This window comes from Megascapheus bottae, chromosome 7 (genome assembly GCF_031878675.1).
Source record: "Megascapheus bottae isolate mThoBot1 chromosome 7, mThoBot2.hap1, whole genome shotgun sequence".
Lineage (NCBI taxonomy): Eukaryota > Metazoa > Chordata > Mammalia > Rodentia > Geomyidae > Megascapheus > Megascapheus bottae.
The window spans coordinates 221,025-246,806 of NC_143515.1; the positions used below are offsets into that span (position 1 = coordinate 221,025).

General features: G+C 39.2%; 2 pseudogenes; both read right to left on the reverse strand.

The window, feature by feature from the left end:
- Nucleotides 1-544: 544 nt before the first annotated feature.
- On the reverse strand, nucleotides 545-1,045 carry LOC150060151 (immunoglobulin kappa variable 1-39 pseudogene; annotated as a pseudogene).
- A 20,858-nt stretch (nucleotides 1,046-21,903) lies between these two features.
- Nucleotides 21,904-22,404, reverse strand: LOC150060152 (immunoglobulin kappa variable 1-39 pseudogene; annotated as a pseudogene).
- Between the last annotated feature and the right edge of the window lie 3,378 nt (nucleotides 22,405-25,782).

A 25,782-nucleotide genomic window follows, 5' to 3' on the forward strand; every position in this document is an offset into this window, starting at 1 on the left:
TCCACATACATAGATAAAAACCAGAAATAGTTGTGTGGCTCCAGTGGTAAAGCTCTAGCCTTGAGAAAGCCCAAGACCATTGCTCAGGCTCATAGTTCAAGGCCCAGGACAGGCAAAAAACGAAAGAAAGAAAGAAAGAAAGAAAGAAAGAAAGAAAGAAAGAAAGAAAGAAAGAAAGAAAGAAAAGCTAAAACCCAAATGGAATCACAAAAGGCATGAACCAGAACAATGAAGTACCAAATTGTCTTTAATTGCTGATGGAATTTATGCATAGAATATCTTCAAATCACAAAAAAAGTTAGACATAATCACTTAGAAGTATCTCTGTGCACAGTGTGAATATCTGTTAGAGGTTAAAAGATGCAAAAACAAATGCAGTGCGTTTAGATGTTTATAGTCTTGACTCTAATTTTAATATTTCAACTTTCAGCCCAGCACACTCACTCCAGAGACTGAGACATAGAAGATCGCTGTCCTGTGATTCTAGGACAGATCCTCAAGTAGAAGCATGAGCAGTAGCCCTCACTTCTGCTTCCCTTGTGGTTTATGTGATGACTTGTGTCACTGTGGGAGGATCACCAAAACCCTGTTGACAGAAATAAATGGCAGCATCTTCAGGCTGCAGGCTGCTGATGGTGAGAGTGAAGTCTGTCCCAGATCCACTGCCACTGAACCTGGTTGGGACTCCATCTTCCAAATTATCTGCACCATAGATCAGGGGTTTAGGAGCTTTCCCTGGATGTTGCTGGTGCCAGGCTAAAGCATATCCAATGTCCTCACTGACCCTACAAGTGATGGTGATTCTGACTCCGAGGGATGCAGCCAGGGAAGATGGAGACTGGGTCATCTGCATGTCACACCTGACCCCTGTGTAGAAACATAAAAGCAAACATTCACACTATTAATCAACCTCTAAGAAGATTTCTGTGAAGAGTAAAGCATCATGAAGAACATTGTTCTGTGTTGTTCCTCAGCATGGTCCTTCCTTACCTAGGAGGCAGAGCAGCAGTAGCCCCAGGAGCTGTGCAGGGGCTTTCATGTCCATGCTGACTGCTGGACTGACATGACCACAGGGAGTGAGCAGTCTCTTATGAAGTCTGAGGGCTGTGGGCTGTGCTTTGGGCACATGCAAATCAATCACCATGGACTAGCCTGTGCTGTCTGTCTGGTGAGTAGAACAAACTTTAGCTATTTTCAAGATGCACTCTGATTGTCTTCATTTTTCATTCTATGTTAATGACTCTTAGAAGAGAGAGGAATTAAAGGGAGAAAAGTTTCTATTTAATTTTCCTGATATAAAACATGAAGACGGGATGAAAATAAACCTCAGTTTGACTTATTGCTATTTTGCTAGGCACTGGCATTATAGATTGGCTACAAAAAATAAAGATCTACATCTTTATGGTTTCAAGACTTTCAAGCCACAGTCTTCTGTTAAACAGATGTATAAGAATCTGAGAATTTTCTGTTAAAAAATAAAAAGGCTAGAATAGCTCTTCTTCCTAAGTATGTGCTTGTCAGATTATTATAAAACACAAAAAAGAATTGATGGTCGGGGGTGTGGGGGGGGAGGGAAACGCGTACCAAGACATGTGAAAGGGTATCAATGTATGTGAATTAATGCACCTTCTATCTGGCAAATATCATGTAACCCTTTTACTAATTACAATAAAAAAATAAAAATAAAAAAATAATAAAAAAAGAATTGATGGTCATGGATAAAGCCATAAATGTACTTCTGGGACTGAAGAACTTCAGATGGGGCTGCAGCTTGGTAATAAACTAAGTAATCCTACTTTGAACACATGTACGTGTAATTTTTCTTCTTTGTGTAATATGACCTTACATTTTCACACATTGAATCGGGGTGCTAAAATAAGTGCTCCTTACACAATCCCACAGAACCTTTTCCACTCAACACTCCTCAGTAGCATGGGGCCCAAAACCCACCCATGTGCTCCTGCTGCTGGAGCACTCATCCTTCCTATTTCTGAGGATACACAATGCCATGAAGAGATCTGGAGAAAGTGAAGATGGAGCCCGGATGAAACAGTAGATCTTTATCTCAAGTTAAAGAAGCTTTGGGTCTAGAACTCACTGGAAACAGCTCCTCTCATAGGGTCTTTTGTCACCTGAGGCAGCACACATATTTATTGGCTCTGAAATGGCAGGCCGAAACCCCTCCACAACCCCCAGAAAGCTTGACATCTGGTACCTAAGAGAGAGAATATGGGCATCTCAAAATGCTCATATTGATTTAATACTTCATACGGGTGATAAGATTGAAATCAGAGAGCCAAACTTGTATATACTCTATTAAATACACACCCAATGAGGATATGACCTAAGCACTTCTTCAGGAAATACCTAAGGTACACTTCATTCTCTTCTTATAGCTCTTCTCCAAATACACCCTGATTTGGTGCAGGATTTCTACATACCAACTGGGAGGACTCACTTCAGTCCTTAGGAGATGGACTGTGTGGACACAGAGGAAGCAGGGATAGAGGCAAGGCTAGGTCTCCAGTCTCAGCACCGAGCACAGAGTGGTTTTCCACAAGGTCAGCAAGCCACCTGTGCATCCCAAGTGTGCCTGGTTCTTCCAGACTTCTCACTCAAGCCTATGGGACTCCTTGTTGGGAAGAGCACCCATCAACCTCTACTGTTTCTACATGGACAGCTCATTTATAGAGAGTGGGGTTTGCTTGCCATCTAATGGACTTTCTGTGTCATTGCATCTTACAGAATTTTAGAGACTGAATCTCAGTTAACTCTTGACAATGGACCATTCCACTTACTTAAGAAGCTGGATCTGTTTTCTTATTCACCAGAAAGGATTCTGTAGGAAGAGCAAATGGTGCTTCTTCTCAGTAATTCAGACATTTAGTAGTGGAAAAAATAGTAATCAATATTCAGTTTAGGAAAAGACAATAGCCACAAGTCAGTTAAGGGCTGGATAGTGTGATCCATGAGAGATGGACAATACTGTGGTTTTGGAAAACCTTCCTTAAGAGCTGGGCACACTCCACTACTCTTTAACACAGTACTAGAATCCTAGCCAGTGCAATAAGGCAAGAAGCAAGCATACAGGAGATCCAAGTAGGGAAAGAGGAAATAAAACTATCCCTCTTTGCAGATGACATGATTCTGTATTTAAAGAATCCTATAGACTCTACTCCCAAGCTCCTTGAGCTGATTCAAAACTTTGAAAGAGTAGCAGGCTATAAAATCAACCCTCAAAAACCAACTACCTTCCTTTACGCCAACAGTGAGAGGACCGAGGCAATAATCAGGAAAGAAACTCCTTTCACAATAGCCTCAAAGAAAATAAAGTACCTAGGAATTAGCTTAACTAAGAATGTAAAGGACCTTTTTGATGAAAACTTTAAAACCCTAAAAAAGGAAATTAAAGCAGAACTAAGGAAATGGAAAAACCTCCCATGCTCCTGGATTGGAAGAATCAACATTGTGAAAATGACAATCTTGCCAAGGGCTGTCTACAAATTCAACCCAATACCCATCAATATCCCAATGGCATTGTTTAAAGAAATAGAAGAGGGAATTCAAACTTTCATATGGAATAATAAAAGACCCCGTATGGCAAAAACACTTCTTAGCAGAAAGAACAGCGCTGGAGGAATTTCAATTCCAAACTTTAGGCTCTACTACAGAGCCATAATTATCAAAACAGCTTGGTACTGGCACAAGAACAAGCCTGAAGACCAATGGAATAGAACTGAAGACCCAGATATTAAACCACAGACCTATGGCCACCTAATCTTTGACAAAGGAGCCAAAAAAAAATAGAATGGAAGAAAGACAGCCTCTTCAACAAGTTGTGCTGGCAGAACTGGTTAAGCACCTGCAGAAAACTAAAGTTGGATCCTTCTTTGTCACCTTGCACTAGAATTAACTCCAAATGGATCAAAGACCTTGAAGTAAAACCCAACACACTGAAAACTCTACAGGAAGGAATAGGAGATACACTAGGCCTCCTTGGCACAGGTTGAAACTTCCTGAATAAGGACCAAGAATCACAACAAATCAGAGAAAGGCTGGATAAGTGGGACTGCATTAAACTGCAGAGCTTTTGTATGGCAAAGGACATAGCTAGTAAATTAATTAGGAAGCCTACAGAGTGGGAGAAGATCTTCACCAACCAAACAATGGACAAAGGCCTCATATCTAAAATATATCAACAACTCAAAAAATTGAATCACTTCCAAACCAATCTCCAAAGCAACAACCATCCCATTAAAAAAATGGGCCAAAGACTTAAAGAGAATCTTCTCTGAAGAAGAAACAAAAATGGCCTATAGACACATGAAGAAATGCTCAACATCTCTGGTCATAAAAGAAATGCAAATCAAAACAACTCTAAGATTCCACCTCACTCCAGTTAGAATGGCCAGGATCAGGAAAACGAATAATAACAGATGCTGGAGGGGATGTGGCCAGGAGGGATCACTACTACACTGTTGGTGGGAGTGCAAACTCGTTCAACCACTATGGAAAGCAGTGTGGCAGTGCCTCAAAAGGCTAAACATAGAACTCCCCTATGACCCAACAATTCCACTACTTGGCATTTACCCAACCATCCAGAAACAAGGACATACTAAACCCACTAGCACAACAATGTTCATTGCAGCACTATCCACCATAGCAAAGATATGGAACCAACCTAGATGTCCCTCAGTTGATGAGTGGATCAACAAGTTGTGGTATTTGTACACAATGGAATTCTAAGCTGCTGTCAGAAAGAATGACATCGCCCCATTTGTTAGGAAATGAAAAGACTTAGAAAAGATCATATTAAGTGAAGTAAGCCAGACTCAAAGGAACATAGGCTCAATGATTTCCTTCATTCGTCATAATCAGTAGAAACCTTGGGTTTTACTAGCAGAGATCCGCAATAGAGCAAAATCTTGATACATAAGGCCATATAGTATGAAGCTAATTGAAAGGACCTCGAGGATATTGAAACAAAAGCCATATAATGAATGATTGTTGTCCTTAATGTACTATGTTGTCTCTCATCTCCTTTGCTGTCCCTTGGTTATCTCATATTGTTAAAGTATCTCACTTTGTTATCTGATATATTGAATTTATTTGTATTTGGTTATTTAAAATTTGATAGGGAAGGGGGGAAAACCAAGACAGGTAGGGCGTGTGGGGGGGGAGGGAAATGGGTACCAAGACATGTGAAAGGGTATCAATGTACGTGAATTAATGCACCTTCTATCTGGCAAAGATCATGTAACCCTTTTACTAATTACAATAAAAATGCAAAAAAAAGAGCTGGGCACAGTGGCTCATGCCTGTAATCCTAGCTACTCAGGAGGCTGGGATCTGAAGATCAAGGTTCAAAGCCATCCAGGGCACAAAAGAACCTCTACTCTTATCTCCAATTATCCTCTAGAAAACAAGAAGCGTGGTTTGCCTCAAGGGTAGGGCTGTAGCCTTGAGCTGAAGAGATCAGGGACAGCTCCAAGGCTGAGTTCCAGCCCCATGACCCACAGAAAAAAAAAAAAGAAAATCCCTAACACTGTAAGGTGTAATGGAGGGGTGGGGTTGAAGCCATGGTCTCCTGTTCTAAACATATCAGGGATGCCTCATTGTCCCAAGACGAAAACCAGCTCCAAAATTTGTTCTTTGTTTATATAGGCATTTGCAACTACAAACTCTGTTCCTATTATAGCTTTTGCTACATTTAGTAAGTTCATGTGTTGTTGCGTGCATTTTCATTTTCATAATATTTTGTGATAGGACTTTTGATTGCTACTTTGTCAAATTTTGAAAATCAATGTGAGAGGTTTTGTCCTCATTTTTGTGAGCTTTTTAGTTTTCATTCCAACATTGGTTCACAATTTCCTTCTACTTCATTTCCTCTCCTTATATTTACTAAGATCTCATGTGGCTTATCACAGAGAATGTTCCATGTGTACTTGCCAGAAGAAGAAAAAGTGTGTTCTGCTTTTACTGTGGAATGGTCTATATATGCACTTCTTTTAGGTATAAAAATTTGAATAAAGCTGGTCACTGTGGCTCATGCCAGTAATCTTAGCTATTCAGGAGACAAAGATCTGAGGATAGAGGTTCAAAACAAGCCTGGACACTAGCAAGTGAAACTCTTATTTCCAATTAATCACTAGCAAATGGGAAGCAGGTCTGTGGCTCAGTCCAAAATGTGTCTTATACAAATCTAGTTTAATAGGAATTGTTTACAGAGCACCTGATGTCTGGAGTTGACTGTATGTACCCAAAGTCACTAAAGTCATTTAACTGTGCCAACCAAGTTCTGAGCTCCTATTTTATGGAACTGTAACCCAATAATGCAAATCGAGACCTAGACCATCACCTCATATGAAAACAGCAGGCAGAACTACAGACCCAAATGACATCACACTAGAAAAATCCCATTGTCTTTCTGCACTCTGACTTGCCTTCATCACAGAATCTGATGATTTAAACAAGCTGTCCCATTATGGGAGGAACAGCTTGGTTTGCTGCAGTGTGGCATACAGAACAGCTCTGTGACAACTTACTGCAGGATGGAGTTAATCAGGACAGAATTCAGAGGAATCATCTCACTACTCAAGCACAAGAAACCACAGTGGAGCACTGATTCACACAGAAGTCTGACAACTATGGAAGTGCAGGCTTGGGCAGCAACTTGATAATGGTAGACTAGACATGGGTCCCTTCTGTCTTCCTGTTTCAACATGATCAGTTAGATTATTTGACCTCATGGTCTCAAGAAAAATGCTGTGTTTCTGTCAAGTTCTCTCTGCTGATTATCCATTCCTCTAATCTCTACTTCTTTTCCAGGGCAGGAAGACATTAGCCTAATCTTGCAATATACAGAACTGTGATCTACAGAGCAAGCCACTCATTCCTACGTTGCTGTTGTAAGATAAGCATCACTTTCATTTATTATGGAATTGGTTTGCTTTCTAATCATCTTTCTGTGACACTGCAGCTCATAGAGTTTCAGAGATTAGAGCTCAGTAGTTGACAATCTCCACTTTTTCTTGTGATGCTTTTCCTAACTGTATCTTGTTGGTCCTTTCCATCCATCACCAGAATGCATTCTGTAGGGAACATAAAACAATCCTTCTTCTCAATAATTGAATCATCTAATTCAAGATGAAATTGTAATAGATAACCTGAAATTCTTAAAAAATATTCATCACAAGATATTTAAAAATGGGCTTCTAAGATGTATTTGGAAAGTTAATTACATGGTTTTAGAAAATATTCCTGAAAATCTCGAGGGCCTAACATCAGGGTGGGATAAAGATGAGGTCTCCTATTCTAGTGCTGTCAGGCAGCATCTTATCTCCTGTCTCACAAATCTCCCAGAGCTAACTCAGATAGGCACAGCTGCTGTGTCACTTGCACATGGAAGCACAGGAGGCCACCAGACATATGGATTAATAGCAGTTATTGTAATCCAGGGTTTAACCTTGTGATTGATCACCTTCATCTTTTAGATCCATACTTGCCACAGTGTTGTGAAATGAGGACGGCATCCAACTCCCTAATTTCTGTCTGAGGTACACTTTTCTCTTTTCAAATAGAGCTCAAGTGGTCTTTTGTCCTTTGCTTGAAAGTGTTTTAATGGAGCCTCTTGCATACAAGAAAACTACCAAATGTTGAAGTATTGATTTGCTACTGCCAAGATATTTCCTTCCAAAAGCTTTCCACAGAAATGTTACATTTTAATTGTACTCTTTATGGACTATATTAAGGTAGAAATGGCAAAGTTCACAATTGTTTACTTAAACAAAAGCAGAATCACTTTTCTTCAGTCTAGCTTTTGCTTATTACTGGTATGGTAGCATAATTGAAATATGTTAATGGAACAGTAACATTCTACAACCCTTTCTTCTTATTTTCTATACTGAAATATGGTCACACTCTATGTTGGTAGTTATACACTGAACTCAGATTGGTTTTTTTTTGTTTTTTTTTCAGTTTTTTTTTATTTTTTTTATTGTAATTAGTAAAAGGGTTACATAATATTTGCCAGATAGAAGGTGCATTAATTCACATACATTGATACCCTTTCACATGTCTTGGTACCCATTTCCCTCCCCCCCCACACCCCCCACCCGTCTTGGTTTTCCCCCCCTCCCTATCAAATTTCAAATATCCAAATACAAATAAATTCAATATATCAGATAACAAAGTGAGATACTATACCAATATGAGATAACCAAGGGACAGCAAAGGAGATGAGAGACAACATAGTACATTAAGGACAACAATCATTCATTATATGGCTTTTGTTTCAGTATCCTGGAGGTCCTTTCAATTAGCTTCACATTATATGTCCTTATGTATCAAGATTTTGCTCTATTGCAAATCTCTGCTAGTAGAGCCCAAGGTTTCTACTGATTATGACAAATGAGGGAAACCATTGAGCCTAAGTTCCTTTGAATCTGGCTTACTTCACTTAATATGATTTTTTCTAAGTCTTTCCATTTCCTAACAAATGGGGCGATGTCATTCTTTCTGACAGCAGCTTAGAATTCCATTGTGTACAAATACCACAACTTGTTGATCCACTCATCAACTGAGGGACATCTAGGTTGGTTCCATATCTTTGCTATGGTGAATAGTGCTGCAATGAACATTGTTGTGCTAGTGGGTTTAGTATGTCCTTGTTTCTGGGTGGTTGGGTAAATGCCAAGTAGTGGAATTGCTGGGTCATAGGGGAGTTCTATGTTTAGCCTTTTGAGGCACTGCCACACTGCTTTCCATAGTGGTTGAATGAGTTTGCACTCCCACCAACAGTGTAGTAGTGATCCCTCCTGGCCACATCCCCTCCAGCATCTGTTGTCATTCGTTTTCCTGATCCTGGCCATTCTAGCTGGAGTGAGGTGGAATCTTGGAGTTGTTTTGATTTGCATTTCTTTTATGACCAGAGATGTTGAGCATTTCTTCATGTGTCTATAGGCCATTTTTGTTTCTTCTTCAGAGAAGACTCTCTTTAAGTCTTTGGCCCATTTTTTAATGGGATGGTTGTTACTTTGGAGGTTAGTTTTGGAGTGATTCAATTTTTTGAGTTGTTGATATATTTTAGATATGAGGCCTTTATCCATTGTTTGGTTGGTGAAGATCTTCTCCCACTCTGTAGGCTTCCTAATTAATTTACTAGCTATGTCCTTTGCCATACAAAAGCTCTGCAGTTTAGTGCAGTCCCACTTATCCAGCCTTTCTCTGATTTGTTGTGATTCTTGGTCCTTATTCAGGAAGTTTCGACCTGTGCCAAAGAGGCCTAGTGTATCTCCTATTCCTTCCTGTAGAGTTTTCAGTGTGTCAGCTTTTACCTCCAGGTCTTTCATCCATTTGGAGTTAATTCTAGTGCAAGGTGACAAGGAAGGATCCAGCTTTAGTTTTCTGCAGGTGCTTAACCAGTTCTGCCAGCACAACTTGTTGAAGAGGCTGTCTTTCTTCCATTCTATTTTTTTTTGGCTCCCTTGTCAAAGATTAGGTGGCCATAGGTCTGTGGTTTAATATCTGGGTCTTCAGTTCTATTCCATTGGTCTTCAGGCCTGTTCCTGTGCCAGTACCAAGCTGTTTTGAGAATTATAGCTCTGTTGAACTCAGATTGTTTTGTATTTTGTATGTTGGAACTCTAAATCCCATTCTGAGCCCAGGTTAGCCTTGAACTCCTGGTGCTCTTGCCTTCCCCCCCACAATGTGGGTTTTACATCTTGCCTGCTTATGACAGCTTACGACTGGGATAGGTAAAGCATTCAACATCCAGTACAGCATATAAGTGTTGGCCATCATCACTGTTTTAGGTTGTCAATAATTTATGTATGTGAACTTTTTATTTGCATTTTAAAGTATTCTGGTGCTTTACAATCTAAAAATATATAAAAATTTAAAAATGTATATTGTGTTTTTGCTGGGTGAAATAATCTGCAGATGTCTGTTAGATCTAGTTGGTCTATACAGTTGTTCAATTCTAAGGTTTCTCTGTTGAGTTTTTGCCTGGTTGATCTGTCTATAGGTGAGAGTCGTGTGTTAAAGTCACCAACAATCAGTGTGTTTCGATCTATGTATGGTTTCAGTGAAAGTAAAGTTCGCTTGATGAAGTTCGGTGCTCTGGGATCAGGTGTGTAGATATTTATGATGGTTATGTCCTCCTGGAGGAGAGATCCCTTTCTTAGTATGTAGTAGCCTTCTTTGTCTTTTCTCACTAATTTTAGTTTGAAGTCTATTTTATCTGATATGGGGATGGCAACTCCAGCCTGTTTATAGGGGCTGTTAGCTTGATAAACTTTATTCCAACCTCTCACTTTCAAAAAATATTTGTTTTGGGGGGGCAAGATGTGTCTCTTGAAGACAGCAGAACAATGGATCTTGCTTTTTGATCCAAATGGACAGTCCATGCCATTTAATTGGAGAGTTAAGTCCACAATGGAATTCTATGCTGCTGTCAGAAAGAACAATATTGCCCCATTTGTAAGGAAATGGAAAGACTTAGATAAAAATCATTTTAAGTGATGTAAGCCAGACGCAAAGGAACATAGACCAATACTCTCCCTGATTTATCATAATCAGTACAAACTTTCAGGTCTCCTAGCAGAGATTTACAACAGAACAAAATCTAGAGACGTAAGGCCAAATAATATGACACTAAATGTAGGGACCCCCAGTATAAGGAAACAAAAGCCATATAATGAGGGATTGTTGTCCTTAATGTACTATATTATCTCTCATCTCTTTTGCAATCCCTGGGTTATCTCTTATTGTTACAATATTTCATCTTGTTGTCTGATATATCTTATATGTGCTTAATTGGTTATTTGAAATTGGATAGCGAAGGGGGAAATCAAGATGAGTGGGGGGAGGGTGGGAGGAAAATGGGGACCATGTCATGAGGAAGGGTATCAATGTTTGTGAAGTTATACACCTTCTATCTGGTGAATGTAATATAACCATTCTATTAATCACAATAAAAAATGAATAAGTAAATAAAATATATAAATTAAGATCAACTGTGTAATGACAAAATTATATTTATTTTCATGTGGATCTGTGGTAAAATGTAAGTCTAACATGCATGACTACTTGAGCCAAATCCCCAGATCTGAGACATACAATCCACAGAAACACACGCACACACACATACACACACACACACACACACACACACACACACACAAACACACACACATACACGGAAGGGAGGGAGAAGAGAAGGTATGAAGAGAAGGAAATGGAAAGAAATTTTTTTTATTGCAGTGATTTGAATGAGATTTCTTAAGGGCATTTAGCATTACATTTTTATTTTTAAATGCATTGAATAGAGTTTATCCATTTTAACTATGGATAAATTGTTAAGTATTTAAAACTAAGTGGTCATGTGCTTGTTGGCGTCTTGCTTAGGATCATGCTCCATTTAATGTACCCTCATCCTGCAGAAGAATACATGGTCAGTAAAGGAAGAAAGCAATATTAGAGGAGAAAGGAAATGAGTGTCTTCAACATTACCAATATTATACTACTTAATATAGATCACTAAGGCTAAATCATAAGTGCTAAACCAAACAGCATGAGTATATTTTCCACAAATTCAGCTTCAATTATTATTCTTACCCTGCATAAACAAACAAGAGAAACTTCATCTGAACTTTCCAATCAGCTCTACAAACATCAGGTCTCACTGGTCCATGCTCCTAAAGGTTTTGCTATGATTTCTTCCTTGACACTGAGAAAATGATTTTACAACCAGGCAAGGGAAGCAGGAAGTTTCCTATTCAAAACTATAGCAGTGGGACAGCAGTTGAGTCCAATGTGCAGATAGCATTGTATTTACATGCTCAGAAATAATTCTGAAGTTAGTCAGTTAAAATTATGTTCCTAGCTCACTGCCACTGGAACGGTCTGGAATCCCAGGGAACATGCTGAAATCCAATCGTGATGCGCCACAGAGAATGGTCTGGCACCTACAAAAATCAGTTCAATTAACTATTTCCATCATTGTGCAGAGCTCTGCCTAGGCCTGCAGGAGGCAGAGGCCAGTTCTCCGTGGATAGCACCATCTCCAATGATCGTTAAATAATGAGAGGGAAGCTCAAGGCTCTGCAAAAGTATTGGGAGACTTATTATTTCCCATCAGTGACTTCTTTACTACCATATAAGAATGGGTGGCATCGCCCCATTTTTTAGGAAATGGAAAGACTTAGAAAAAATCATATTAAGTGAAGTAAGCCAGACTCAAAGGAACTTAGGCTCAATGGTTTCCCTCATTTGTCATAATCAGTAGAAACCTTGGGCTTCCTAGCAGAGATCTACAATAGAGCAAAACCTTGATCATAAGGCCATATAGTATGAAGCTAATTGAAAAGACCTCCAGGATATTGAAACAAAAGCCATATAACGAATGATTGTTGTCCTTAATGTACTATGTTATCTCTCATCTCCTTTGCTGTCCCTTGGGTATCTCATATTGCTACAGTATCTCACTTTGTTATCTGATATATTGAATTTATTTGTATTTGGTTATCTGAAACTTGATAGGGAAGGGGGGAAAACCAATACGGGGAGTGGGTGGTGGGTGGGGGGAGGGTAATGGGTACCAAGACACGTGAAAGGGTATCAATGTATGTGAATTAATGCACCTTCTATCTGGCAAATATCATGTAACCCTTTTATTAATTACAATAAAAATATATTTAAAAAAAAAAACAAAAAAAAACCTTAGCTCATTGGATCTGAAATGTTGTGTGCCTTAAATTTATCTGACAATTTCCCTTGAGAATTTGTTATTTAAAATTTGTAAGTATATATTTGCTTCTTCAGAAGTTTCTAAACATGTGTATTTCAATATATTGTCAGACTATATATAAAATTTATGAAAGTTATGTTTTAAGATATTTTTTGTAGAACATGACATCTATATTGGTGAATGTACTATGATATTTGAATAGATGTATGCATTTTAGAGTTGTTTCCATTAAGTTTTCTGCAATGTCATATAACATATTGATGGATTATTCTATGGATTCCAACTTTGTCATTACTGATTTTCCAATCTATTGTTGATTAAGATGTGTCAAAATACTTCCATACAGTGTGAATATTTGGTTTTGTTCCTATTACTCTTGTGATTTGGTACTTTGTTTACCACAATACCTATGAAAGATCATTATGTCTCAAATAAAAATATATTATCATTAAAAAAAAAGAATGGGTGGGTATTGTTTTGTGTCACACAGTGCCAGGGCCTACCGGCAGCAAATTGGGGTTCCTGAAATAGGGGTCAGGGACTGGAAAAATAAAAGAGAGACAAACACATCGGGTCCAGGAGGTCTGCAGCCCAGGTAAAAACTGCCGCCTCATTTATTCTCAACTCCAGGCTAATCTCCCTTCTTGAAACCCAGGGAACTTCCAGGTGTTACATTCATATGGTAAATCTCAGGTCATTTAAACAGAATAAGGCCAGAAAACAATAAGACAATAAAGCCATTGTCTGATGCAAATCAAGGTACAGTTTGATTCCATTCTGGCTCCCAACAACACAGCAGAACATTTAATTTGACGAAGAATGGAGATTTTCCAAGGCAAAAGGAAACTCTAAAATTTGCCGACCTTATACTCACATTTTTTTGGTCAGACAGGATTTACAGAAGTACAAGTTAATGCTGCTGCTTTGGGAATTTTCCTCAGTCTAACAGGTGGAATCTACAAATGCTGATCCTAGAGGACAAGATCCCATTGCCTGTCACTGACACACAACACATGAGCAGGCAGCAGTGGGACCAGAAACCATACCTTCAAACTTTGTCTTCACTTGGGCAGAAGTAAGTGGGTATCTTAATTCTGGTCTCTCCAGCCTATGATCAAACTCTCACGTTGTTGGCACTTTCATGAGCTACACCTTCAATCCCTCTCCATGAAATTCTCAGGTGAAATTAGTCCACAACTCGTCACAGTCCTGGCATAGACCCGGGATAAACTCATTAATGATCCTATCACTAGTTTTAAAATCATTCACTTTAAAAATCACTATTCCTTTTCTTTTGGTGTGTGAATTCAGGTGATGCCATAATTCAGAATCCTTAGAGCTATAATATGTGTCCCTTATTAAGTCAGGAGGGAATATTAAGTCTTATTGAACATGAGCATGAAAAGAACAACTTTGATATAAAAAACATAAATCCTCTCTTTCTAAACAAAAGCTTCAAGTGACTTTCTAAGCCTGAATGCCTGTGCGAATGCTGTCAGAATGTGAAGGTATCAGGAGGAGCGGCTGGAGCAGCCCAGCCTCTCACTTCTGCTTCCCTGGGAGGTTTTTGTTACGCCTTGTATCACTGTGGATGGGAAATAATGATACTGTTGACAGAAAAAGGACTTGGAATTGCTCTGACTCACTGATAATCCTTATGTGGCAACATACCAGCAATGCAGTCTCATAAGGAAATGATTAGATATGAAATAAGAAAGTGGAGCTGTTGCATTGAAAAGAAAATGCCCATAGTTTTGTATTCTACTATTCAGCATTATTTTCTCCTTCATTTTTGTTTGTTTTATCCAAGATGACCAAAAAAGAAAGTCCTTTTAGAGATTTTCTCCTTTTATGTCTGAATAATCTTTTTTTTTCCAACTTAATCTTGTGTGTAATTTTAAAGGTCCATGCCTGAGGTCCTCATATTATTCCTTCAGGTTTTAAACACCTTCCCTTCAGCTACTGTGTTCAGAACCAGAGATTCTCCTTGAAAATGAAAATAAACTCAGGTTATCTGGAACCTATTGTATTGTCTATCCCTTTCACTTGGTGGTCTCTTCCAGTTATTAAGAGAATGCCATGATTCTGAGGTAAAGATAATGGGCCGAAGAGGTGAGGAGCCCCATCAAAGGGAACATTATGGGGGAATTTCAGAATCTACAGTCTTGGAGCCTGCCACATATGGAAATGTCATCTACATTGGGAGGAGGTTACATGGGGCTTAGAAAAAAAGAATAAGGAGAGCTGATTGTCCACGAAAGTGAGAAAAAGCATTGTGGACTCCAGTGAAGAGGCTGAGATGGAGAGGCACAAGAGGACAACCATATGTGTGGCATTTACCTATGCTATTCTCAGAGTCCAGGATGTCACAACTGTATGGGATGCAAAGTTATCTCAACTAATCAGAGTTATCAGAATCTGAGGAGTATATGAACAATGGGAAGAAGTTGATATGACAATGTGAAGGAATTTGCAATCATCCAGTAGAGCTTTTAGTCATACGGCTAAATTCATGAGGCATGATTAGAGTCAATATTCCCATTCTTGAGGTAAAGAAATGTAAGCTAATTAGATGAAGATACAATACGGGATATGTGGTGGGAAAAATAAAATATGAGAAAATGTTATCTAAGATTTTATTTAATAATATCCTATTGTGGAGGTAAGTGGAAAATCCATATAAATTCACATATGTATGTATGTGTGCATGCATGTATATATGACTATGATTATATATACATATGAATAGATTAATAAGTACACAAGTGGATAATTATTCCTAGCCTAGAAGTAATGAAGCTCTATTTCCAACAAAAAATGGCACCATTACTAATGGACTTCCCAGCTATTCACTCATAAAAAAACCAGTGACCCTTGCAGAAATAATTGATTCTTTATCAAAAATAGGAAAATAACATGATCTGTTTGGGAAAATTTTGTGTCACAGACTAAGAATTCCTCGTGAATGAGGTAAAAGGTAAATCAACTAACAAGGAACGCCCATTGGCAAATTTTGAGAGATTTTGAATATTAAATAAAAAACTAATATACCCCACCAAGTAAATTATAAAATCTTGGATTTTGTATTAGTGTATTTCACTACACTTGAAAGATTTCCCAGTTTTATTGAAATATTTGGTCAACTCTTTCCTCTGTTTCTGTCTCTAGTTTTCTCTCTTTCTCTCTTCCTATATAATCTGTATATGCATTTGTTTCTGTTCTTCATGGTTACCTATAAACTTGTGAGGCTTGGAGATTTTTTGTTTCTTTTGGATTACAATTTTTCTATTGATCACTCAATAACACTGATTCTTCCCCATTCTTAGATTGCAATGTAGCCTTTTTCATATCTCTATTGAGATCTTATTTTTTCCATTATTTTCTTCATATATTCATTTTTAGTTCTTTGATCAGAGATCATATACTTCAATAATGTCTAAAAATTATCTGGAAGCATGGCCTACTGCTAGACTTCTTCCTAGCATGAAGCCCTAGGTTCCCTTCCTTGGTACCACATAAACAGAAAAAGCTGGAAATGGTTCTGTGGCTCAAGTGATAGAGGTCTAGCCTTGAGAAAGCCTAAGGGCAATGCTCAGCCCCTGAGTTCAAGGCCCAGGACTGCAAAAAAATTCTAAAAATTATTAATATCTATAATCCATAATAACTACTTTAAAATCGATTTTCTATTTACAATTTGAATAAAGATTGCAGTGGTCTTTTTAAAACTCTTTATTGTGATCACTGTTTGAATCTCTAATAGCTTCCCTCTATCTACATAGCAAGACATGCAACAGCATTGGGTCAGGTTTCTTACACACAGCAAGTGTGTACTGCTTCTTCCAGTTCAGCCTGGTGTGTGGATTGAGAGTACAAAGTGCAGCCAGGTCACCTCCCATCCCTTGGCTCACGACCCCTCTTGGATCTGTGTCATTCACATGGAAGGTGAGGGTTCAGAGAAGAGCTCAGCAAGTGCATAGTTCCATCATTTCTAGGAAACTTTGGTGAACCCCGGGGGTTTAACTTTTTGCTCCACCATGGCCAACACTTGCACTAGCCAAGCTGTGGGCTTTTCCTGATCCGTTCTTGTGGATGACTTTACATTTACTTGAAACCTTAAAGGATCTCAATGCACTCCACACAGCAATTCTCATTCCTCTTATTTGACACCAAGTGTTAGACTTCACTGCCATCCACTTAGGAGTAGCACAGCACCTCTTGCAAATGGCCCAGGGTAATGAGATAAGGATGCCCACTCTCTCCACTCCTCTTTAACATAGTATTAGAATTCCTAGCCAGTGCAATAAGGCAAGAAGCAAGCATAAAGGGGATTCAAATAGGAAAAGAGGAAGTAAAACTAGCCCTATTTGCAGATGACATGATTCTGTATTTAAAGAATCCTATAGACTCTACTCCCAAGCTCCGTAAGCTGATTCAAAACTTTGAAAGAGTAGCAGGCTATAAAATTAAGCCCCAAAAATCAACTGCCTTCCTCTACGCCAACAGTGAGAGGAACAAGGCAATAATCAGGAAAGCAACTCCTTTCACAATAGCCTCAAAGAAAATAAAGTACCTAGGAATTAGCTTAACTAAGAATGTAAAGGACCTTTTCGATGAAAACTTTAAAACACTAAAAAAGGAAATTAAAGCAGAACTAAGGAAATGGAAAAACCTCCCATGCTCCTGGATTGGAAGAATCAACATTGTGAAAATGACAATCTTGCCAAGGGCTATCTACAAATTCAACGCAATACTCATCAACATCCCCATGGCATTCTTTAAAGAAATAGAAGAGGTAATCCAAAATTTCATATGGAATAATAAAAGACCCTGTATAGCAAAAACACTTCTTAGCAGAAAGAACAGCACAGGAGGAATTTCAATACCAAACTTTAGACTCTATTACAGAGCTATAATTATCAAAACAGCTTGGTACTGGCACAAGAACAGGACTGAAGACCAATGGAATAGAACTGAGGACCCAGATATTAAACCACAGACCTATGGCCACCTAATCTTTGACAAGGGAGCCAAAAAAATAGACTGGAAGAAAGACAGCCTCTTCAACAAGTTATGCTGGCAGAACTGGTTAAACACCTGCAGAAAACTAAAGTTGGATCCTTCTTTGTCACCTTGCACTAGAATTAACTCCAAATGGATCAAAGACCTGGAGGTAAAAGCTGACACACTGAAAACTTTACAAGAAGGAAGAGGAGATACACTAAGCCCCCTTGGCACAGGTTGAAACTTTCTTAATAAGGACCAACAATCACAATAAATCAGACAAAGGCTGGATAAGTGGGATTGCATTAAACTGCAGAGCTTTTGTATAGCAAAGGATATAGCTAGTAGATTAATTAGGAAGCCCACAGAGTGGGAGAAGATCTTCACCAACCAAACAATGGACAAAGGCCTCATATCTAAAATATATCAACAACTCAAAAAATTGAATCACTCCAAAACTAATCCCCAAAGTAACAATCATCCCATTAAAAAAATGGGCCAAAGTCTTAAAGAGAGTCTTCTCTGAAGAAGAAATAAGAATGGCTTATAGACATATGAAGAAATGCTCAGTATCTCTGGTCATAAAAGAAATGCAAATCAAAACAATTCTAAGATTCCACCTCACTCCAGTTAAAATGGCCAGGATCAGGAAAACTAATAACAGATGCTGGAGGGGATGTGGCCAGGAGGGATCACTACTACACTGTTGGTGGGAGTGCAAACTCATTCAACCACTATGGAAAGCAGTATGGCAGTTCCTCAAAAGAATAAACATAGAGCTCCCCTATGACCCAGCAATTTCACTACTTGGCATTTACCCAACCATCCAGAAACAAGGGCATACTAAATCCACTACCACAACAATGTTCATTGCAGCACTATTCACCATAGCAAAAATATGGAACCAACCTAGATGTCCCTCAGTTGATGAGTGGATCAACAAGTTGTGGTATTTGTACACAATGGAATTCTATGCTGCTGTCGGAAAAAACGACATTGCCCCATTTGTTAGGAAATGGAAAGTCTTAGAAAAGATCATATTAAGTGAAGTAAGCCAGACTCAAAGGAACTTAGGCTCAATGGTTCCCCTCATTTGTCATAATCAATAGAAACCCTGGGCTCAACTAGCAGAGATCTGCAATAGAGCAAAACCTTGATACATAAGGCCATATAGTATGAAGCTAATTGAAAAGACCTCCAGGATATTGAAACAAAAGCCATACAATGAATGATTGTTGTCCTTAATGTACTATGTTATCTCTCATCTCTTTTGCTGTCCCTTGGTTATCTTATATTGTTACAGTATCTCCCTTTGTTATCTGACATATTGGATTTATTTGTATTTGGTTATTTGAAATTGGACAGGGAAGGGGGGAAAACCAAGAGGCAGGGGGGGTGGAGGGGAGGGTAATTGGGACCAAGACATGTGAAAGGGTATCAATATATGTGAATTAATGCACCTTCTATCTGGTAAATATCATGTAACCCTTTTATTAATTACAATTTTTAAAAAGGGAAAAGAAAAAAAAAACAAATCGCCCAGGATGAAAGGAACACTCTTAAGTAAAAGCTCCACTCTCCCTGTTCTTCCTCCAAGCTCTAAGGCTATATCCACAGTAAACACATTAAATAGAAATGATTTTCAATGGCTTGAGGAGTAGAAATCATATCTGTACCCATTATACTCACGTCCTGAACACAGCTTCCTACACAGCCAGCCAGACCTCCCTGGTTAACATGCTGCTGTGCACATTCACAGGCAGTAGATCTGAGGTGATCTTGTAATTTTGAGTTTGAAACACACACTCAGGGATCCTGCACATGCTTCTGAATTCTGACAAATTCTAAATAGGAAAGAAAATAATAATGCATCCATGTTTACTTGTGTTGCTTTCTATGTGTCAACAAGTAGTCTGTTTGACAAGTATCACTAACATATGCAAATATTGCATTTTCCATTGACTGAGACTGACTGAAACTCTTGCTATGGGCAATGTCTTTCCGGATATATTCTGATACTTGGGCCATGGCTTCACTGGGTCATCAGCTGTGAATTCCTCTCATCACATTCTCCTCAGGAGGGGCATTTCCCACCCCTCCCTGTCCTCTCTTCTTTCTAGTGGATATTCTGAATTGGATGAGATCTCTTCAAATCTCAAATGACATGAGAAGCCCTAAAAGACTCAATCCTATTCATCTATAACCTTCAGAAAAACAGGTGGACAGAGATGAAAGGGGAGAAATTTAGAACTTTTTGCACATTTTTAAATTTTAATTCTACTTTTATTATCTGAATGTATTTGAACAAAAGAGTTACCATTAAATGTGTCAGTTTATAAATACAATGCATCATAATCACTGTCAAGCATTTTGTCTTTCTATCCTGTACTTCTCTATTCAACACATTTCTTCCACATCCATTTCCATGTAAAATTATACATATAGTTATGAATGTATATATTTATGGTATATGAAAGACCCTTTCCAGAATACTCTTGTAAATGTGCATTATGGATCACTATTTATCTGTACCTGTTATATAGTCCCATAATATCCTAAATATATTCTATTTATTCACATATTTTCATTTTTTTAGTTTTTCTATGTGTTTATTTATTTTACTGGGCCAGAGCCAAGGGTGTTTTGACCATCTGAACTCTGAATAATATTCTAAAATTAAACAATATAAAAAATAATGTCTAAGTATTCTAAATAAGATACAAACTTGTATTTCTTATCTTTTCATCAATCTACTATTAAATCATTATTCCATTCTACTTTCAAGAGATGAAACAATGGTTTTGAGAAATGTTCACAAATTTGACATTCAGCATCAAAATGAAATTAGTTTTCTAGTAATTAGATTAATTTTTTTGCCAGTCCTTGGCCTTGAGCTCAGAACCTGGGCACTCTCCTTGGGCTTTCTCAAGGCTAGCACTCTATCAGTGGAGCCACATGGACCACTACTTTTTCTGTGTACATAGTACCAAAGATTTGAACCCAGGGCCACCTGTATGATAGTCAAGCACTCTATCACTAGGCCACACTCCCAGCCCTGAAATAACTTTTTTTGGAGTTCTCATTGTTAATGAAGAAAAATGCCCTGATTAATGTTTAGGTAATAAAATTTCTTGCTCATTATATTGCTCACATCATTGCAAAATGTGTACATATAACTAAACATCATATCATACTTCAAATGCAATTATAATCTGGCAATAAAAATTGTTTTTAAAGTATTTCAGTGACTGTTTTTCTATACAAATGATTATTTCAAAACCCTTTTTCACAACTACACTGCCTTGCTATTAAAAACCTGAATTGACATATGTAGAAATCTGTCTTCTTTACTGAGTAAATGCAAATTAATAGCATAACTTGAACCATACATGGACATAGTACAGATGTGTGTTCTTTTTAAGTAAGAAGAGGCCTTGTTATTTATGTTCTGCTTGAGATGAGCAAAGGACAGTTAGGATGTGCAGATGTTTCCATGACCGTCCTCCTAATAGTTTCTACTGACCTTGAAAGTCTGGCTGCCGTGTTCAAGTGATGGAAACAACCCAGATACCCCACTACAGATGAATGAATACAAAAAAATGTGGTACATATATCAATGGAATTCTACATAGCCACCAGACATGATACAATAATGGCATTCACTGGGAAGTGGATGAAACAAGAGCAAATAATGTTGCATGAGGTAAGTCAAGACCAAAGGAACAAAAGGCACATGGTCTCCTTGATATGCAGATATTAGATCCAAACAGTACAAGAGAGATGACCCAATATTCAGGTACCCAAAATTGTGGACATAAACATAACTACATAGACATAAAAATCTATGGTGGTGTATACAATCTATAGACATAATGTTATATGGTATAGACGGATACATAACTATGACAAAGTCTCAGCTTAATTTTAATTATGTTCTAAGATTTATGTGTCAATGATTACATATAGAGATCCCATTCTTGAATACTTGTTTGTTAAAAATGACATTTGAAATGTGATGTTGAAAATCAGTGTTAATAAAATCTTTAAAAAAAAAAAAAAGCCTAGATGAACCTGAGAAGCTGTGTCAGCAGGTGGAGGCAGCAGGAGGAGCAGCTGGGGAAGCCCAGACTCTCACTTCTACTTCCTTGGGAGGTTTATGTTATGACTTGTATCACTGTGAGCGGAACACTAAAATGTTGTTGACAGTAGTAAGTGACAGCATCTTCAGGCTGCAGGCTGCTGATGGTGAGAGTGAACTCTGTATCTGTTCCACTGCCACTGAACCTGGATGGAACTCCAGATTGCAAACTATTTGCAGCATAGATCAGGAGTTTAGGAGCTTTCCCTGGATGCTGCTGGTACCAGGCTAAAGCATATGAAATGTATTCACTGGTCCTGCAAGTGATGGTGGCTGTGCCTCCTAGAGACAGAGACAGTGACGATGGAGACTGGGTCATCTGGATGTCACACCTGACTCCTGTGTGGAAACATGAATACAAATATCCACATTATTAATCAAGTTTTAAGAAGGTTTCCCTAATGAGTAAAACATCATGGATCACATTTAGCTGCCTTATTCTCTAGCATGGTCCTTCCTTACCTAGGAGGCAGAGCAGCAGGAGCCCCAGGAGCTGAGCAGGGGTCCTCATGTCCATGCTGGGTGCTGACTGGACTCTCTGTTGCACAGGGGGAGCAGCAGTCTATGAAGAAGTGCTGAGGGCAGTGGCTGTGCTGTTGGCCATGCAAATCAGCAGCCTCTGGGCAGGGATAAGCACAGAGGTCCAGCTGCCTCATCTCAGTGACTGCACCCATTCTGACTCTCAGGGTACCTAGCTCATAAACAGGGTATGTTGAGGACACAGAAGAGAATGAACAAATTGCTTTCTTGTGGATTGATCAGGTCAATGATCCCGTTAAGGATCAAAGCTTCTTCTTTATCTGAGACCACACTTGTCCACTGGATTTTTTTTCCAAACATTTACAGAAAGCATTCATTCAACCCAAATTTGGCACATGGCTTTATTTTTTTTTTGGCACATGGCTTTATTAAACAAACAAAAGGACTTGGAATTGCTCTGACTCACTGATAATCCTTATGTGGCAATATGCCAGCAATACAGTCTCATAATGAAATGATTAGATGTGAGGCTTCCTACATAGTGACGTGGAGGCCCAGGTTGCTATCTGTGCTCCCGCAACTCTGTGCCTTCTGGCATGTATGCGCTTGAGCACACTCAGTGATGTAAGCAGTCTGGAGCCAGAGCCTGGCCCCTCCCGCCTCAAGCAGGAGCTCCCGGAAACTCCCAGCAAGTGGGGTGTGTCTCAAGACACGATTGACTGAAGGTCTGAAGGTCGCATTCAGGAAAGATCCAACAATGGCTGCTGGTATGACGTGGCTTCCACTGCTTGATCTGCATTTTAGTGAGCACATTTTCTAAAATCAAGTTAGATCTTCACCTTGGAGTCTGGTCTCCAGAGTCTGTGTTCCCGTGATTATTCGTGGGCTTCATCGCCATTTTACACCCCTGGTAGACCTCCCACAACTGGTGCCCAAACGTGGGGCACGACCAGCAGGTAAGTAGACCTCTTCAAGCAATTATGTGGAAAGGGATCTTGGAGAGCAGACACCTTCACTATTCTGATAGAAAGCTTGAGAAATTTTATGAACCTGTTATGTCTTTTTGCCTGTGGGGGATTGCAGGCAGGATACAAGATGAGTCCACTTAGGAAAGGTAGCCCCGCAGGGTCAGATAGAGGAGCACATTGGTGATTTTCCTCCTTGTTTCTTCCCTATCATGGCTGCCATTCTGAGTTGCCTCTGGTGTTCGGCCACCTTGGTCCTGGCGCTTGTCACCATGACTGCGGATTCCCTGGGAGAGTGCTCTGCCACCCCTGTAGACAAAATTGTGGCCTTGCCCACAATGTCCTTGGCACCTGAAGATAAAGACCCGGCCACCACCGACCCTAGCCATTCTGCCTCTATAGATAAAGGTGTGGGCCAGCAAATTTATCCATCTCTGATTGATCTCAAACTCAAAAATGAAAGAAGACCTCCCCCATATACTGGCAGGTCTTCCATGGAGTTTCCCTTATGCCCCTTGGCCTCCTCAACAATCCCCTGGGGTGGGGAGCCCCTCCCTCAGTAATCCTCCCCCATGCTTCCTTTACTTGAGGCTAATTGAACCCTCAACATGACCTTCTGGAAGCCTTCAGGGTAATTGTTACTCCCCAGGCCTCCTTTACCCTCAGTCAGACAGCAATCCTCCCTGGCACATCTGAGAACCACACAGCCTAGAACCGCTTCAATATCAGTAGGCAGTTTACTTTCCGGGATACGTTTTTTATGATGGAAATCCACCTTTTATGATGAAGCTGAGGTCAGGGGCAACACCAATGCCTGCATGGAATTCAGATCTCCTCCCAGGCCTTAACAGATACTGGAGCTAAAAGAACTGCCTTAGGAAGCAAGAAGTTCCTGCCTCTAGAAACTCCACAGGCCTGTCTGCCGCATGCCCACTCTAGGGTTTAGGCGGCCTAGCAGCATCTTCACAAGAGCACGCCCTCTGCCCTGGAGAAAGCCGTTCAGCAATTGGTCTTAGAGGACCTGTCCAATAAACTCTTGGAAGAAACATTTCACAAAATATGGATGTTGCGGTATTCTACGATGACTGCATTATCTATGAGAAAATTGGCATAAAACTGCTCCCCCAATTCTAGGGGCCACAGTCTCCCATGGTTTCCATTTTTCCCCTAACTTGTAAATCACATGACCCTGTATGGGTGAAGCAGTGGCTTATTGGCGAGAAAAACAATTGGAGCTACTAAAATTAACACAGGAACAGCTTCAGAATTCCCCATTTTTGTTATCATAAGGGTCAGGCAAATACAGGTTTCAAATACAGGTATCTTCTTTTTTTAGCTTTAAATTTTTTCCATACATTTTTTATTGTAATTAATAGAAGGGTTACATTATATTCACCCTTTCTCATGTCATGGTCCCCATTTCCCTCTCCCCTTCTCCCGCCCCGCTCATCTTGATTTCCCCCCTTCCCTATCAAATACAAGTTTCTTCATGATCTCGCCACAGAAAATATGCCCATGGGGGACACCCAACCAGGCCTCCCAAGTCTTTCATCAATTCCTAATAATTTGTATATTTATAGGATTGAGATAAAGGATTGCTTTTTTCTATAAACAGTGGTTTCCTTTTACCACCCCTCCTATAACAACCTTTTTTGGAAAAGACGCCCAGGTTAAAAGCAAAGGCCTCCAGCTGCCTCATCTCACTGACTGTAACCATTCTGAGTCTCAGGAGACCTAGCTCATCAACAGGATATGTTGAGGACACAGAAGAGAATCACCAAGTTAATTTCCTAGGGGTTGATCAGGTCAATGATCCCTTTGAGGATCAAAGCTTCCTCATTTTATTTCTTTATCTGAAACTAGACTTGTCCATTGGAGTGTTTATCCCAGACAGTTACAGAAAGGATCCATTCAACACAAATTTTGCACATGGCTTTATTAAACAAAACAAAAGGACTTGGAATTGCTCTGACTCATGATAATCCTAATGCAGCATATCAGCACCTGCCTTCTCACCCCTTCCCCTTTCATTCTTCTACCCTCTTCTTTTGACTCCATCCTTCTATCTTGTAAGTACTCATTTATGGTACTTATTTTGGTGATCTTTGATTTTTTAAAAATTATACTATTTGCACTCTTCATGGAGTCTACTACACTTGAGTTAATTCCTTTGTAACAAAGTTTCTTTACTTGCACATTTGCAGGTAGATTCTAGCTACCACTAAGGAAGGAAACCATGAAAACATATGTTTTCTTCGGTCTGGCTTACTTCACTTAACGCAATTTTTCCAGCTCTTTCCATGTCCTTACAAATATTACAATATCATTCTTTCTTGTGGATGAGTAGAATTCCATTGTGTGTGTGTGTGTGTGTGTGTGTGTGTGTGTGTGTGTGTGTGACATTTCTTTGATCCATTCATCCATTGAGGGGCATCTAGGCAGATTCCATA